Source organism: Etheostoma cragini, chromosome 17 (genome assembly GCF_013103735.1).
Source record: "Etheostoma cragini isolate CJK2018 chromosome 17, CSU_Ecrag_1.0, whole genome shotgun sequence".
Lineage (NCBI taxonomy): Eukaryota > Metazoa > Chordata > Actinopteri > Perciformes > Percidae > Etheostoma > Etheostoma cragini.
In genome coordinates this window covers 16,209,560-16,226,384 of record NC_048423.1, presented here as the reverse complement: position 1 = coordinate 16,226,384, position 16,825 = coordinate 16,209,560, and the positions used below count along the sequence as shown (strand labels likewise).

The 16,825-nt window shown below is 40.1% G+C and overlaps 1 long non-coding RNA gene across 2 annotated transcripts in view; it reads right to left on the bottom strand.

Annotated features, from left to right (window-relative positions):
- Nucleotides 1–8,644: 8,644 nt before the first annotated feature.
- Nucleotides 8,645–16,825, bottom strand: part of LOC117960448 — a 26,640-nt gene continuing 18,459 nt past the window's right edge. For both annotated transcript variants that reach the window (XR_004660156.1, XR_004660157.1), the window contains 2 exons: nucleotides 11,446–11,601; nucleotides 8,645–8,741 (listed from right to left, as the gene is read on the bottom strand). This is a non-coding gene — a long non-coding RNA (uncharacterized LOC117960448). The remainder of the gene's footprint in view (nucleotides 8,742–11,445; nucleotides 11,602–16,825) is intronic.

Below are 16,825 nucleotides of genomic sequence, written 5' to 3'. Positions count from 1 at the left end.
AAAAACAGCCCAACAATGGGAACATTGTCAAAAAGACATTTTTAGCAAGGTTGGCTTTTTTTACCTTTTTCTGACTTGCAGAATGCATTTAATCTACCACGTTACTCATTTTTCTTTTATCTTCAGTTAAGGTCGGCACTCAAGTCATACGGTGTCCCCTGGCAGAGGTCTCTGCCCGTCCATCCAATCTGGGAGTTATTTACTGTGCAGCCTAAAAACTGTGGTATGGCATCTAGGCTTTATCAGTTCTTAGTAATATCTGGCCTCTCTGCCCTTCCTATTGAGAGGATCTGGGCACACAATTGTCCAGGCCTGAGTATCAATCTCAACTGGCGAGATGTATGGTCTAACATACCAGAAGTATCACGCAATTCAGACCATCAGAAGATTCACTACAATTTCATTCATAGGACATGTCTCACCCCAGTGAAAATGTGCCGCATGAAAATATTTAACAGGCCTTACTCATTATGCCCTTTCTGCCCAACAAAAGCACAAGGCACATATCTTCACATTATCTGGGAGTGCTCTCCAATTCAGTTCTGTAACAATATTGCATCAAAGATTTCCGCCTTGATTAATTTTACTGTGCCTGTTACTTTTGATTGTCTTGATTCTGTATGACCTGTCAGCCTTTTAGCTCTCTAGAACTCAAAAACATGCTGTATTTGCTGGACTTACAGCTGCGAAGAGAATGATTGTAACCAGTTGGAAACCTCATGATCTATCTAGCCGTGCACGGACCCTTTACTGTTTGGTTGTTGTGTTTATGGAACTCTCTATGGCGCACATCCATGGAGCGCCAGGAAAGACGCTGGACACTTGGCTCAGCCTCGCTGAATCATTGAGGTTTGGGCTGTAGCCTGATGCTGCAGCCTTTGCCTTAACTTGCACATGTGTTTGTGCCCTTGTCTTGTGTCTGTCTGTGTGCGTGTCTGTTGATGTATGTGTTTGTCTGTTTCTGCATGTGTTGTTTTGTCTCCCTCCCTCCCGTCTTTCCTCTCTATGTTTTTTGGCCCTGTGATGCGTTCCCAGGTCTCGGTGCATTGTTTGTAATTGTTTGTCACTGTCCATCATTTTTGGAAATATAAAAAAAAACATTTGGGTCCAAGGTGCTAGAAAAGCCGGACATGGAGCTAGACTCGGAGATACATCAGGCCAGGACCTCAAAGTCCCATAGGGACTTCCTGCTTATGAGCTCATCTGTTTAACAGTTTGAATAACGCGTTGTCCTCTTTTCTCAAGGCGCAAGCACTGGAGCTCTTCAGGGAGGAGGTGTCAGAGCGGAATAAGAGGGAGAGAAGGAATGGACAATTAGTGTGGATTGGTAGAGCAGTTTCACAACAAGGCAGAGGCGAAGGGGGGAGGAAGCCATGAAAGAGCCCAGGTGCAATATCACATCCTTCCTGTCAGGCTTAAAAGGAAAACAGAGGAAGAGCATTTAGCTCAGAGGGACGCATGTGGAATACTGACCACAGGTTGGAAGAATCGACTATTCAGAGTGCATCTCTTCCATGTGCCCTATCAGGTCGGGGAGGTATCTGCCAAGTAAAAACGGTTGCCAACAGTTTCTGAGGTGCTTAGAATACCAACAAGTAAAATATGGTCTGGAGGATGAGAGCTGACCTTGATCACAGCAACTGTGATACTCTGCTGATACTTCATACAAGTCAAGAGAAGCATTTCTCTTGGTACTTGATTTCATGAGAATGTTTTTAATGCTCCTTCAAAAACATGTATTCTTTTCATTTTATAAAGAACAAAAACATCTTTGAGGACATTAATTGACGTGACTTTTTCACATTTTACATCTTTATTCTATAATGATCCCTCAGCAATAGTTGTTTCTCTGTGCGATCACTCCTACTTTACTTGCACTGTATTTCATAAAATCAATAAAAATTATATTTCTAGAATGTCAGCAGATATGCTACAAATACAAAAAAAACTAATGCCACTCAATTGATGGGGAACTGTATGTGCTGCTATGTTCTACTACTGTACATCTCTGCTCCTACCTACTGCCAAGCCTACCTACATCCTTTGTATCCCTAAGGGAAATGGGGAAATGTTGTTGTGTTGTTTTACACATAAATATAATATTAACTGAATATGTTAGCAAAAACAACAAAGTAACAGAACACAATAGAAGTAGATAATAGATTTATACAGCTGTCCACATCTGGTGAGTCAGACAGGTTCTTCACTGGAAGTAATGGTAAATCACGCTCCTATCCACTCTGCAATGGCCATGAGTCCAGATAAAGAATAACGTGTGATGGTCTTAACTTCTAAATGCCTGTGTCTTTGATTGGCCTTAAGTGCTACCCAATCTTCTTTCAGTGGTGATTACTTTTGGAACTTGTCACACTGGTTAATTGGTTCTTTTAGTAGACTTTTTCTTCCCGTTTCTCCCAAGGGCTGCAGGTGTCGAAAAAAAAATACTGCAGCCTCTTGATGCTAGGAGGGCCGCTCCAAATTACACTCATTAAGGCAATTCAAATACAGTATAAGGACACTAACATAATTATGTGCTATTAAAGAACTCAAACAAGTTTGAGGTTGCTTTAAAAATACCAAGTCAAACTCACTGCCACTGTAGAGTTGTAAATGCAATCTCAAATTGGGAATGGGTTTTCACTTGTCCCTCAAATGACAAAGGAGCATTTTTGCTTTTTAGTCATTAATGTGCTTTAAATTGTCTGTGGTATCTTCAGTTTCTGTTCGGAGAGAGACCACAAGATGTCCTTGCTTGGTCCTTTTTGTGACATCCCTGCTGAGAATTCTTGGTGTGTGTCAATCATTGAGTGGGAGGTCTGGGCTAACAACTCAATTCTCTGGTGAGTTGAGTGCCAGGTTCAATAGTCAGCCACTGCTCTCTTATCTAGAGTGTCTTTTTGCGTGTCACACGCATACAAAGCATTGTCTTTCTGCCTTTAGTGATATTTTTGTTCCAAAGTCAATATCAGCCACTTGTTCACTCAATCACAAGTAAGGAACAGGACGAGTAGGCAAAAAAAGACGAAGCAAGGGCACTATGTTCTTTAAAAGTTTTGGCTTTGGAGACATCTGAACAGTTCTTATCAGTTATAGAGAAACATGTTTTTCTCTTCCCTAACAATCTAGGTTGAAAAAAAGAAACTACTGGTACTTTCTACAAAAGAAATGTCAGTTTTATGGCGCTATGCCCAATGAAAAAGTGTACTAACTCACACAGCTGCTAATCCTCAGACAGACGCTGTACCTCTATTGATCACCTTGAAGTCTTTAACCAGTTCATCAATGAGGACTGACTAGACAGAAGGCATGTTCTCTCATCAAACACAGAAGGACACTTGACTCTACCCTTAATGTATCTCCTTTTTCTACTATTTTGGACAACAAATGTACTGTTTGTGTCTCCAGGTGGCCCAGTTTTTCCTTAAAGAACTTTCTCCTAACATTGTTTTAAAAGTAAACACTGAAAACTTTTAGTTAGGATGGACGCACTGTGGCCGAATCATACTCCACACAGACCATACAGACTAATGACCACATTGATTTGATGTAGTATAAAATCAAAGCCTGGCGTCTTTTTGACAGTTGGCATCTCGTTTTGAGGAAAGCCTCATGAATCGACACCTTTAATAGCACTTTTGTCTGAGAAAGTATGACATTGTTTGGACATAATGAGTAAAAGAGCAGATGTGTAAAGCCCAATTATGCAGTTGGAGTGATTGAGTACAAAGAGAGTGCACTCTCCGCATGTAGAGCAAATGCCTTTTAAATGGTAAACGAACTGTCGCTCTGGTGTGTGCAGTAAGCATTAAAGACATATGAGAATCAGTGACACATTTGGTTTACTACTAAAAAGAAAATCAAACTGCACTGTCAATCACGAACAGCTTGTGTTTGTCTGTACAATGGTTCCACCGTGAATGTTAAATGTGTTATACAACTCAAGTACCATTTGGTTTGGGATTTTATGAGCAGGAACACATGAGAGACAATTTCTTTTCGGCACAAACTGAGGTGTCCGTGGATGTTCTCTTTAGGGCTCTCTAATGAATAAATGGCCAGGCAAATACTGCCTGACTTAGGAACATGGTGCTACCCAGCTCCGGAATTAAAAGCCCAAAGTAAGATTAATCACCACTGCTGAGGGGGATGATATTCTTTGTTTCTGGTAATTTATGGTCTCGTTATAACCAAGACCCTGAACCAACATCACGCCTCTCACATACCGTAAGTACTCCACCACTAATCATCGACAGCTCCTAAGGCACCTCTTTAGCAAAGCTTCACACCAACAACTAGAGTTGTATAAAAACAAGATATTAGGTCTAATACAATGTTGCTTGGGTGAAAGTAAAAGGTGCTTGAAGCTGTTATTCTGCTTTCCTTCTTTTTCTTTGTCTACAGCATCCTTTCTTTCATGCTTCCATTCAGGAGTTATCTAACACAAGGTAGGAACTAGCAAATGTTGAAGTAAGATAGAAAGAACAAAGGAAGCATATATAGAACCAGCTCGGCTGTGAGGAGAGAGCTTTTAGTCAGGAGGCTCAGCAGAGGATCAATGTGAACAGCGACTCCTTTTAGCCAGGTCTGATCTGGGAACTGGATAGTCAAGAACAGCTTTGCCTGGAGTCTGAACATGACTCATGGTATAGTGAATATTTCATGGCAGGCGTCTCAGAGATGACAGCTCTGATAGACAGTAGAAAGTGTGTATAGAGGGGTGTTGTAGGGGCATTAGTAGTCATAGAGATGAACATGTATCGTATATGGACACACATTCAACTATCTAACATAGTGCACACACACAATATCAGAGAAGTTAGTTTCCTTCCTGGCTTTATAAGGCAGCTAGGACATTAAGCAGTGACCTACCCATATTCAAAAACTCCCCTGTAGACATATTAAGAGCCTCTCTTGAAAACATTCCTCCTCCTCTGAGGCACAGTTTAAATGTTGTATAACACAAAGCTATGCCATATTCATCTGGTTAATAAGGTGCTTGGTTATGTACTATTTCATTGTCACCCAGACATTTTTTTTTATTTTTGTGTAACACAGACATTACATAACTGCACCACATTAAGCCAAACCATTAAATGCATTGTTGGTCTTCTATTAGTTCTAGAGGGCAGCATTCAGCGTCGGCTGCTCTGTGACAGGCTCTCAGGAGAGGCCAAATCATGTAGTCTTATTATAGACGAGGCAAATCAAGTGTACCAAAACCATCCCCTCCAGCCCTACTTTCTCAAGGTTATTTTCAAAGATAGCTCACGTCTTGGTACAGTATGTGGGTTGGGCTTTAAGTAAGCCCTGCCACTAGAGACATGGTGTAACCCTATGCAGCAGAACTGAAGGGGCTTCAGAGGCCACAGAGAGACATGGGTGTAACTAATTTAAACCCCTGGGAGGCCTTGATGAGCGCTGGCTTTTGCCATGGCAGAATAAAGTCTGGCCACTTCAGGATGAGTCGCGCTTCACACACAGCAAAGGCACTGTTAACTTCTATGTCAGGAGTACAGCACTTAAAGGTAATGAGATGTATGTTTTCTGCATCATAAAGTATGACCGCCTTGAGAAACCGTTGAAACAATGGCACCCATGTTCTGCCTAGAAGCGAAAAACAGACTTACATCATATCAGAATTGCCACATTCCACAGTGAATTATGATTATGGACTCCAGAGAGGCACGTTCCTTCTGTCAGTGATTTTGTAGCTGTCTCACAGTATATCTCACAACAGCGCCCTTACTTGCTCCTCTTCCGCTCGCAGGAAGGAGTACCACTTTTACAGCTCGCTGAATTCAAAGAGCCGAATCCCTGCAAACACCCTGCCCACTCTGATAAGGATGTTCTTATTTACTCAATTCAGGAGCGTGCATCAGCAATAAAATAATAAAAATAGCCACAATTCTATATTTTCCAAACTCATTTGACTGTGGAGGTGAAAGTGAGCATACTGCTGTAGCATTGTTGTACAGTATCCCTTTTGGTCGGAAGGATTTTATTATATATATATATATATATATATAGTGCAGTATAATGAGCTACCTACAGTTAAGACCTGTCACCATGTGTTACTGTCCAACCACCCCAAATGAAAGCTATGCTGCCTTTCAAGCACTTTTAAATGCAGCAGCTAGATGACTATATGCAGACGGACTGGAAAACAGGCACACCGTGCAAACAGCTTGCATTTGTGTGCTTCTTAATCTCATGTGATCAACATCTAATGTTTATTCAGTTTCATTCATTCCATATGCTCACATATAGGGAGCAGTTTTGGGAGGAAAAACAGAGATAAAATTAGCTGTGGGACTGAGGCTGACTTTTGTCTTTCCTCTATAACAGAAACTATTGCACTGCAGCGGCATCAAAAAGTCAAACTTAGAATTGATTAGCTCGTTAAACAAGTTATCATCTGGTTCCCTCATTCATTAAATGCTTCTTTCTCATCAGTGACATCATTTTCATTCAGTGGACATCATTTCCCCTTCCTTTCTGAAATGAAATGACTTCAAAGACGTGAGTAGGGAAAAATTGCTGGAGGACAACAAAAACGGGGCCTTAGTAAGAGCTAGACTTCGTGGACAACAGAGGACTTTTCCCAGGTATGTTTAAGAGAAGAAGTTTTCTCCTAAAAGGTGTGAAAACATTAAAACAGACGGTAGCAGAATGTGGAGGGAATACGCATCCCTTCACACTGGCCAATCTTGCCTGAGGCTGAGATAAGGAGACATCCAGATTGCAAGTCATTCTCACTCTTTCTCTCAACTTCTGTTCAAGTCTTATTTCACCTGTCTTGCTTAATAATAATGCCACAAGAACAATTATAATGCCAGTGTGAGCTAAGATTTCTGAGCTGTAAGAACAGCATACATATCCATTATAAAGCAACTACCCACTACAAGCTTCTCATACTTTTTGTCACTGTATTCTCTTTTTTATATATATATATTTTTTGTATTTAACCTTTATTTAACCAGGAAAATCCCATTGAGATTACTAATCTCTTTTTCAAGAGAGTCCTGGCCAAGACAGCGGCACAAATCACAACAATTCCGTACATTACAGGCAATTTCATAACAATTTCATTAAACTATTTAAAACATTTACAGACCATAGATTTCATTTCCAAACCTTTGAGCACGAGTTTAAACTGACCAATTGCAACCAATTCCTTCAATTTCCAGAACTTTTGTAAATTGTTCCATGTTGTGGGGGCAGAATAGTGAAATGCCACCTTACCAACTTCTGTGCGGACACTTGGTACAGACAGTAGCAGTAAGTCTTGTGAGCGTAAAGAATACAGTCTATCCGCTTTTGGTTGAATATATTCACACAGATATGAGGGGAGCAGACGCAGAACACCCTTATAAATGAACATATACCAATGATTGAGTCTACGATTCTCCAATGCTGGCCAGCCCACACGTGTGTAAAGTTCACAGTGGTGTGTGCGAGGCTTACAGTTTGTGATAAACCTCAATGCGGCATGATAAACAGAGTCCAGTAGTTTCAATACTTGGGTTGGGGCATTCATATAAATGAGGTCACCATAATCCAGAATGGGTGTAAATGTTGCAGCTACAAGTTTCCTTTCTGCATTGAAAGAAAAACATAGCCTATTTCTAAAGTAAAACCCAATTTTCAGTCTCAGTTTCTTAACCAATTGTTCAACATGTCCTTTAAAACTAAGACTGTCATCAATTAAAATACTTAGATATTTAAAAGATGTAACTCTTTTGATTTCTGCCCCTTGAAGAGTGATAATTAGAGGACTTATGTGCAGATTGCTCTTTGCAATTTGTATCTGCATCCATAGAACATGCTCATGCCTAATTTTAATTTAAAAGCACAATACACCACCATCACTCTTACAAAATATGTTGTTCTCATAGCATTTCATGCATTACTTCCATGATCTTACATGTACCATTTTAAAGTATGTCAATAAATATACATGACATACTATGTTAAAACAATATGGATCATATTTTATACATTTCCCAAAGCCAACTGAAGAATACAAACTGAAAGAAGAAGACGTGCTTGAGATAATGGCAGCTCCGTGGTTGATATTAGTGTGTGTAAACACTGGTGCTCGGCCGCGCAGCAGATGCGCTGGCCCTCTTCACGTGCATGCACTAAGCAGGAGTACAGAATCGTTATCCAGGCAGGTAATTGGCTGCTGTTTACATTGCTGTTGGCATACCCCTCCACTCCCTGCATGACACATCTGTAGTGTTCATTAGAGCTGAGAAGCTCTGTGCTACACTGTGTTATCAAATCTGGCCTGTCAGGCTGTTGGCCTTGCCCAAACAGTGCTGAGCGCTCAAATTCATGTTGGGAAAATCAAAAGTTTAAGTTTGATAGACATTTATAGTACTTCTAAAAACTCAATTGTAAGGATTGTAAGTCATTTGTAAGTCAATGCATTAGGTTTAAGATATTGTGTGACACAGACCTTTCTAAATGCAAGATTTGTTTTTGGATATTCACCACTTGTTTTTATTGTTTTCTTTTTTAATAGGTTAATGTTTTGGTGGAAACAGGAGAATAGCCAAGACGCTGTAGAAGACGGAAGAAAAACAAAGAGTACAAAAATGGAAAATCAGTTTACATAGGGAGGGTTTGTAGAGAAAGGCTTACCCCAGGTGCTCAAACGCCAGATGGAGAAACAGCTGAATCAAGTCCGGGGAAATAGACTCGTCATCAACTCCAGCCTCAAAATCTTCATTAAAACCCTAACAAAAGTGAGATAGAAAATATGAGGGATAAGGGTGGATGTAAACGCTAACAACAGCTTGTGAAAGGACAAATTAAAATCCACAGTGGTTTCACGGCAGAGTGATTTGACTCTAAAATCCCAGGCTTAATAGATTAAATCACAGAATTATGAGCATGCTAACCTTTCTATTAATTACCGATTTCGGAACATTGTAATTATACAACCACAGTCTGTACGTGTGCAGTAATTTGAGGAGAAAGGGGTGAGTGCTCTTCATTATATTTTCTTCATCATGGAAGTTAGAATATTATTCATCAAATGCATCCTTTAATGAATTACAGTAAGTATATCATATCATGATGGGGATTTGTCACACCAAATTCCCTCTTGCCTCTTTGAGAATGCAGGATGACGATGCTTTGGCCAAAGAGGTGGCAGTAATTTATTTTATTTATTTAGCTTATTTAGCTTATGAAGAAAGTAAGGGAGTTTTCCTATAATCATCTTGAATAATTACTCCAAGCAACTTCATTGTTTGTAGTAGCAGAGTCTGAGTCCCCATCATATTTCTATTGAGCTCTATATGTAATTCAATATCAAATGATTTCTTGACATCTCTTTTGAACTTAGTGCAATTTATCTGAGCCTCCCACTTCCAGGCTGCTCGCTGTGATTATAATTGCCACAAAAGGTATGTAATGCAGACAAGTAGTAATAAATGGCTGATACTGTTACATATGACTAAAAAGTAGGACTCTAAATGAAATTAAGATATACAGTATATGAGATGCTAAACAGATCTGTTACTATAAAGCAATAGCAACTAATAAGGCATGGATAGTTTAATATTATTATCAAATTATTAAATATTTGCATTGTTGAAAACTTCTTTATGGCTTTTTGGTGCACTGTGTCATAGATTTTAAATGACAATTACATTGCATGTGTTTACACTTCACAAATTAAGTATTATGAACAAGACCAATTGGCTGGATATATTTAGAATTTATTTTGTACTCAGAGTTCTTTAACATGCATCTACATTCTGTCTGATCAATTCCACTGGATCACAGTTGCACGTAATAACAGAATATATATATATATATATATATATATATATATATATATATATATATATATATAAAAGATATTATATAACGGAAAATTCTCCTTCCTATATCAAAAAACATTTGTTGAAGCACTCTTTCTTCTCAAATACATAATCCTTTACCACACACGATAACTACTTTGTCTCCTTTGCTTCCCCTTTATACATTTCTACGTTAATTCATTAGCATCTGAGCTACCTGGTGGGATCTCTGTACATTTTGGATTTGGGATCTTATTGGTAATGTATCTTCAGTGCAGTTACACCTGTAGCTTGTGTTTTTGCTCTATTAACTTACAAACTGACTAATAATAGTCACTGTGATAATTTCACAGTGCATATTCTAAATCGGTGGACTACGATGCCTAACATGAGACGTGCCTAATTATGTGCTGTACGGTTACTTGGCCCACAACATGTCCCTATATCTTCCCTGTCTCTATCTTCCCCTCTCCAATTTAAGCAAAGTTATATACAACAGGCCACTGGGAAATCATTTCACTTGTGTCTGTGGAAACATAACAATGGACCGTAATAACAAGTGACCTGTAAGGTGTGAGGCAGCACAGTCCGTGAGGGAGTAAGTGTCAGTCAAAGAGAGAGAGAGAGAGAGAGAGAGAGAGAGAGAGAGAGAGAGAGAGTGAGAGAGAGAGAGAGAGAATTATTTTGAAAGCAGCATGTGGAGTTTTAATTATAAACAGCCAGGGATTTGTTCACATTTAAAGTTGTTTACAAAAAATGCATTGCGTGAATGCATTTCCTATCTTATAAAGCAAAGCCTTTGTTGTCGAAAGCTCTAAGCCCTGCACCGTTTACACTGGCTTGCGGTCTTCTTCTCTTTTATTGCTGTGTTGCCACTTTTAGAGCACATTAGTGCCACCAACTGTTAACAGCCTCCACAGCTGCGTCACGTCGTCCTGCGAACATGCCGTGCATTAGCATTCTTGTAAACACAGTGGTAGAAAGCGTGATATGAACAATAAATTGTTAAAATGCACTGTTTAGCAGTGGTCACAATAAAATGATTTATAAGGTATTTTAACACAATTTAGCAGAAACACCAGAACAAAAATGGTAAGAAAAATCCTATAAAATGATTGAATGGTTTAAAAAACATTTGTGTTTTGGAGCTCTCTCCCGTCATCAAAACACCAAATAAGGGAATATCTTTTGAAGTTTTTTGCAAGTCTCAAAACTGCTCAAATGTTGCTTATTAGTGCTAGCTTGACCCCAAACAGAAGCAAAGTATTGTTGCTTGAGTGGATGCAGACAGTTGTAGTACAGATAAGATATAACTAGTGTAGGTTCAAGTTTAACCACAAATGCTACAGCCAAGTATATGCATCTGCTCAATCTTATCAATAGATTTCTGGAGTCACATTTGATGCCATTCTGTACATCTAACAACGTTTCCCATAACAAGTGTGTGTGGGATAGTTGGAGAGGAGAGATTAATTACCTTCCCTGAAAATCGGTCCCAGTCAGGCCCCATCACCATGATTTCAGGGCCTGGACAGCCCTACCCAGGGACATCTCACTCGTTCCCTTGCCTTCCTGATTGCCAAGGGAGATTAGCTGACCTTAGGACCTGAGAGGAGCTGGTATTACTCACCTTGACCATGCCCTCGCTGCTCTGCAGGTTTCCAATCACAACTGGCGCCAAGCTCCCATTCCCCAGCAACCACACTCGAGGTCATGGTTCTCTGAAACATCTGCTTGTGACAAATAGCTGCTGCAGGGTTGGTCCACAGAGACAAGATGAGAGAGTCTGCGTAATGAAGAGAGGGAGAAGAGTTGCTGTATTTGAAAAGGACAGGCCTAGTAGAGAGCCCCCAGGCAAGGCAACGCTCCTCCGGGCAGCCCGAAACGAGAGGCACTGTCATTATTGTAGAATATCAAACTGAGCAGTGCTCACAGAGAGTGGAAGTACAAAATGTACAACACAGGGCGCTAATTAAGCTATTCTTTTTTTCTAGTTGCTATAATCAACAAATGTTAATTTTATCTTGAGGGATCTAGGCACTGAAAGTTTTTATACTAAGCAGTTGTTATAACATCAATCAGCGTTGAATGTCTTTTCTACGGTCCAACCTCATGACTCGCTTTGATCATGCATGCATTGTATGCTCACTCTTGAGAGTTTCGGGTCTAGTCCTTTCTGATTACCACTCAGTGTATGTCTTACCTTCAGTTCACCTCAAAACTTTCAGAAAACACACTTGCAGAGAAGGAAGCAAAGAGAGAAAGGAAGAGAGGGGGAAAGAGAAATATGGTGATCATGTTTTAAACATGAGGTTTTGCTGCCTCTGTTTTGCTCCCAGCCATAATTAAATTCTTAATTTGCGAGCCCTCTGGAAGAAATATATGAAGATGGAATTCAATTGAGTTAAGGCATAGGAGAGGGAAAGAGAGGTAAGGAGGCAAACCCATCGGCAAAAATTTAGCACACCGTTTTAACTTTAACTCGCTGTTAAAGCTGCTTCTGCAAATATATCTCTATCTAGAAAATATCCTGATAAAGATCTCAGTGAACCACTACCACCCCTACAAACTGAGGAGATGTCATTATTTATTTCTTGGTCTTGGACTAACGTCCTTGCATATGGATATGACTGTCATTACAAAATAGATGTACTACTTGCAGTGCACCAGGCCTGTCCTGGTCATGGTTAAGTTAACTTTATCAGAAAACATACTTTAGGCATAAATAAAAGTAATCTGGAAAAAGTGCTACACTTAAAAATGAATTCATCCCATCTACCCTGTCATACACATTTCATGATCCAGATTATCTTTCTCCTTAACCCTCTGACTTCACCATGCCATGCTGGACCAGGAAACCGTCCAGCTCTGCCCACAGGCTGGCCTGATAACTTGAACTCATCGAAGTGGGAAATAGAGAATCCATTTTTTAATATGTCTGCTAAGGTCTTTAGTCATGCCTGGCCTCTCCCTGTGCCTGCTTGGCCTACCCCAGAACAGCTGTGACATAGCTGTGAGGCTCCAAGGAAGAGTGAGGATTTGCCGCAGCCCTTTGATGTGTCAGCATTGCGTTGGCGGCACACCTCTGTGCAATATTGAAATGTGATGCAATGATGATAGGTAAGGGGGAAGATCTGCCAGGGGCTAATTGAATATGCTCTGCCCTGCACAGTTTTCCTTCCTTCTAGGCCGTCAATTCGATCCTCGAAATTGCAGATGTGTTGTGTGTTGGTGTTTGTGTGGGTGTAAGAGTGAGTGAGTGAGTGAGTGTGTGTGAGAGAGGGGTTTTATGCAGACATGTGTGATTGTACTATGTGTGCCAGTCTTAGTGAATGTGAGTTCAAGTGCAAGGAGCAAAAGAAGAGCTCAAACTGTTCTTTTGACTGGTTTTTCTCAAAGTGATATGTTAAAATAGATGCATTCATTCTGAAAAATCCTCACTCCCAGTGGTTAACTGATGGTGAGCTAGAGGGTCAACTCCCTGGTGATCCAGTGAACAAAGAGGCAAGCTGACAAATTTAATTATGGTCCGACCTTCGCGGACACTGCAGAGTTCTGCTGATCTGGAAGTAAGCAGCGAGCATCCTGGGAGAAAGGAGGCCTCATGGCCGATGGAGTGGAGCTAAGAGTGAGGGGGGTGATTGTGCAGTCAGATCAGCTCTGCGGAGGCGAGGGTTTAGAGGCTTTAATGTGTACGCAGCACATGTAATCCCCAAGCCCCAGGGTAGGACTGTGTGCCAGTAGGATTCTCAGCAGCGCTGCCATTCTGACCAAGGCTGAGCAAAGATGTTTTATGATAAGAAATATATTCATTTATTTAATTATAGGATGCATTCTATCTAGTCTCCACAAAGTCCAACAGACTCAGGGGGGTCCGATGTTTATATCATAAAATATCCCTTGAGGCAGAGTTTGTCTGCTTGCATCACAACCTATGAATGTGTTTGCTTTGACTGATGAAACAAAATCAGCAGATTTAATGACTGAGTGAAGATCCTGTTCTAATCACAGCATGACAACCCCTTCATCTAATTAAGGCATACTATTCAAAATATTAAGGGTATTGAATACCAATTCTTCGTTTCTTTGTCAAAAACTGGAAACTGTGATCTCCAGAACAAGAAGTTGAGGGCATTGGGCTTATTGAAGTTTACTGCATTCTGTGTTCTCCGCCTCCTCTTTCTCCTGTCTCTACCCTTCCCTTTCCTTGGTTCACACCTCCCAGAGGGAGGGTGAGGAAACCACGCATCAGCACTGCCGTATTCTGTGCAGCAAGAAAGCAGACGGGAAAAAGGCTCTTTGCAGAACATTGCTGTTTTGAAAGACATAAGCCTGGAAAGAATTATTATTTTGTGCAGAATCTGAGAGACAAAAAGACAAATCTGTTACGTTGTGCCTTTGTTAAAGTTGTTCTTAAGAAATATCAGCAACAGGATAAAGATACAGCATGGATGGCAATATTATAAATAACAGTCCCAACTTTCATGTTAAAAAAAAGAAAATCACAATTGACTTCAGGTTATTGAAATGAAACATGTTAGACCTGATTATAATAGTGTACTTGTAAAAAAGTTGTAATTTTCCACCAGCTATTAAGATGGGAAATTGAGCCAATCAGTTCCCCAGGCCGCATTCATTTTAACCTTGCTGAGTAAGATTAAGTGACAATTTGTTTTATAGCGACTAAGAGTGCTCCTTGAAATCCAGTTAATTCAACTTTTTAAAGTATGAATACTCATTGGTGGAGTTGATCATTTCCTTTTCAAAGTAACATTACTTTTCTGCCTGCAATCACATCAATCCTCATTTATATGCTTGAATATCCGCAGCTACTTCATGACATACTGTGAGCATGTGAACAACAGTTGATGTAACTCATAATTTATATAATCAGATACATGCATGAGCTACTAAAAGGATCTTGATCTTCTAAGAGGTTCTCAGAAGAAATCAATCTCAAGAGAACGTGAAAAATGTAACAGTGAAAATGACTGATCGGATAAGATAGAATACACACGGCCTAATGTTGGCTCATAATAACTACAGCATCCATAAGTCACCCGGCCATTTTAAAGAAAGCGGTTTGAACATGTACTGTATTCCCACATTGATATGCATGAACAAATGAACAGTCAAATTAACTGATTATCAGATTAAAGCCAAAGTGTAATCAAGATCTTATGCGTTAGTGAAGATACTTAAAGGCGGCGAGTGATGTGTATGCTCATTCAGCTCAAAGGAGATGAGGGGAGCTGTTTAGCCATGGAAAAATTACACATCCTAATGTTTTACAATTGGCTATCTGAGCAAGAATAAATGAAATTCCAATCCTTCTCAAGCATCTCTTTGTCATACTACCACAGCAAAAGCCATGGTTCAGGGTACTAATGGCTCCTCTGATATTCAGTAAGTGATACTCATTTCAAACAATATCAGAAGCTCTTATTTTCTCAAATGTATGTGTTTTATAAGAAGAACCTGTCAGCCAGGAGACTGCCTTGAGACAAGCTTATTCATTCCATCACCTGTCTACTACATTTCTCTGAGCCGTGTGTGCCGTCAGCTTGACATGCTGCAGGGAATCCACGATATCTCCCTCTATTAGGAACCCGGGTTTAACATGGGGAGCAGCTCCGTGCCGACATGCAGAGCAGACTGATGGGTGCTGTACTACTTTTAAATACAATTTTCTGCCGGTTAGAGGGGGTTAATTATAACTAGGTCACTGTTTTTTGATGAGATCTAAGGATGTGTACCAGCCGACACAAGCGGGAAAAAAAGCTGAATATAAGCACGAACATGAAAAACACAAAAAAAGCATTCTCACACACAGACACACACACACACACACACACACACACACACACACAAAATCCACAAATACTAGATTCAGAAGCCTCCAGAGCAACTAAGCCACTGGATGGATGCCTGGAAACTGGGTCATCGTAAGCATTTAATGCAGTCTTTTTTTTTAATTCCAAGTAATTCTTTTAATCTTCAACATCTTGCATTTGCATATACATTTGCGTTAGATGCTGGAGAATATGTTGAGCAGTGTAACAAGGCAGATCTGTCCAAGAATACAGTCTGAGCATAACTGGTGGCCATACCCACAGCGTTGTCCCCACAGACTGTTAAAATAACCTTGTGCCTGTGAGACAGAAAATGCAGACCTAGGAAAACTCTGATCAAAATGTCAACAGTAAAAGGGTGCAGCCCAAGGTCACAATGTACAGTACAGTGGAAATAAGGAGCATCTGTTAGGCATAAATCTACATTTTCCTCCAATTACTGCAAATTAATCCTTAAATATTCTACATAACGGCAAAAACAGGTAAGAACTAAATATTTCAGGTTACTTTCTGCTTTCTAAATATTTCTTACAACCTCTAAACACCTCAAACAGATCTTTCCACATGGGCAGGCAGGGGTGACATCCATGGTAAAACGCCTCGTGGTCTCTAAAATCTCACCCCCTCCGTGGCCAGCTAATTAGGTCATTCTCCGTAGGGGTTGCTACTATGACCACTGACACTGTCATGTAGTGCAGGCTTCCTGTTTAATAAAATCAGCAATAATCTGAACCTGTAAATCTAGATGTGAGATTTATGCCTATTCTACTGCATTCATAAAACACACAGTGTACTGAACTCTTCCCTGTGGCATGCTGCTTTTTTGAACAAACTGGCTACATTTATTTACTGTTTGGTCTCGGCTGTAGAACTAGCACTTTCCTCTTGAGAAATATGTGTGATCCTGTTGCTGCTACAAAATAAAAACACATATTTTATATTTATGAGCTATTGCCATGTTCCTGCAGTGATGCCACCAAGACTAATCCAAGTACATTTCTTATACTGGGCAAATAAATACACATTCTGATCAATGAAAGTCATCAGTGGCGGTTCTAGGTTGGGCAAGGGAGGCAAGTGCCCCTGTTGCCTTCAGAACTGCCTCAATTCTTCGTGGCATAGATTCAACAAGGTGCTGGAAGCATTCCTCAGGGAGTT